Consider the following 1,926-nt stretch of genomic DNA (forward strand, 5'->3'; position numbering starts at 1 on the left):
TTTCAATATTAGTTCGCTTTACTGCGAACAGCTGCCATTTTGAACCGGATGTACAACGCTTTTACAAAGAACAGAAATTACAATGCAACCCTAGTTTTTCCGGATTTAAATTGCAGTATAATAAATGAAGTTGATAAACAAAAATAATGAAGTCGTAGTTTATGATTCTTTTTATGCCCCCGAGATCGAAGATCGGGGGTGGGGGGTGGGGGGGGGATGTTTTTGTCCTGTCTGTCATTGTCTGAAACTTTAACCTTGCTAATACTTTTGAACAGAAAGTGATAGAGCTTTGATATTTCACATGAGTATTCCTTGTGACAAGACCTTTCCGTGGGTACCAACATTTTTGACACCTTGACCTTGGAGATTGACCTACTTTTTGAAAACTTTAACCTTGCTAATAACTTTTGTACAGTAAGTGATAGAGCTTTGATATTTCACATGAGTATTCCTTGTAACAAGACCTTTCCGTGGGTACCAACATTTTTGACCCCGTGACCTTGACCTTGGAGTTTGACCTACGTTTTGAAAACTTAAACCTTGCTAATAACTTTTGAACAGTAAGTGATAGAGCTTTGATATTTCACATGAGTATTCCTTGTGACAAGACCTTTCTGTAGGTATTGAACCTTTTGACCTTGACATTTGACCTATTTTAAATTTTTTTTTTTACATAGGTCATAACTTCTAAATGTTAAATATTAGAGCTTTCATATTGTACATGAGCATTTCTTTTGACAAGATCTTTCTACTGGTACCAAGATATTTGCCCTTGTGACCTTGGCCATCTTCGGAATTGGCCATTATCGGGGGCATTTGTGTTTCACAAACACTTCTTGTTATTTTTAAACAAGAAAATAGTGTAAAAACTACTCAAAGCACTACGTCTCACGCATAAATATTAAAGCTGAATAACATAGCAACTTTATTTACATTGTACAATGTCTACACTTTCACACACTATGGAATCCAGCTAATGAATTTGGTGATTTTCTTCTGTTTCTTCAGCTGGGTGGCAGGGAAGTCAATCTTTCTCTCCAGGGAATATAGGGTCACTGAAGTCCTTGCATTCATTATCCTCTAAATAATGTCGCAAGACACTTAATGCATCTTTTGCCTCAGATGATGACACGGGCTGTTGGATCTGATCTTTTTCTTTACTGTTTGTCTTCAGGTGTGTTTGCTTTGCTATTCGTTGAGATAAATTGTGCACAGGTATCTTCATCTGTTGGTAGTCGGATGGCATTCAAGACTTATGTTGCTGTCCACATAATTCAAGAACTCTTCTCTATTTAAGCCTTCTGGTATGTCTATTTCTTCTCTTCTTCATTCACAATTTCCTGAACAAAACCCGCTTTTCTGTAATACTTTACTACTGTGGATGTTTTCACATCTTTCCACGCTTTACTTAACAGATGCACAGCATCCAAGAGAGTTAGTTTCCTAGATATTATCATAATTACGATCGCCCAAGTGGGATTGAAATTGAATACCCGAAGTGAACGGTTACTCCTTTGAATTTAAATGCGGTTTGTAGTTTATGTTTACTGTTTCTTCAATATTAGATCCGCCACTTCATCATTTGCATTATGATGTCAAAACATAGAACATGACGTCACATGTTATTATTTATTGTGTGGAGATTGAACTCGATGTTCCGTGTCAAAATATGGTTATGGTGTCCTAAAAAGTATCTTGGAGGTGAATTGATTACGTTTTTGGAAACTTATAGCCTAGCGTTCAATGAGTTCTATATTTGTCACAGTGTGAGAACTTTGCTTCTGTCACTAAAATTTCAACGAGGACGCAGAGGTTTGTTTTCATTTTGTCTCAAAATGTTCTTGAACTTTGAACAGCATGAGGGCAGCCATTTTTATTTAGTTGACAATAACTTACAAAAAAAATATTAACTTACGATAGCCCATA

The sequence above is a fragment of the Ostrea edulis genome, chromosome 5 (genome assembly GCF_947568905.1).
Source record: "Ostrea edulis chromosome 5, xbOstEdul1.1, whole genome shotgun sequence".
In the NCBI taxonomy this organism is placed as follows: Eukaryota; Metazoa; Mollusca; class Bivalvia; order Ostreida; family Ostreidae; genus Ostrea; species Ostrea edulis.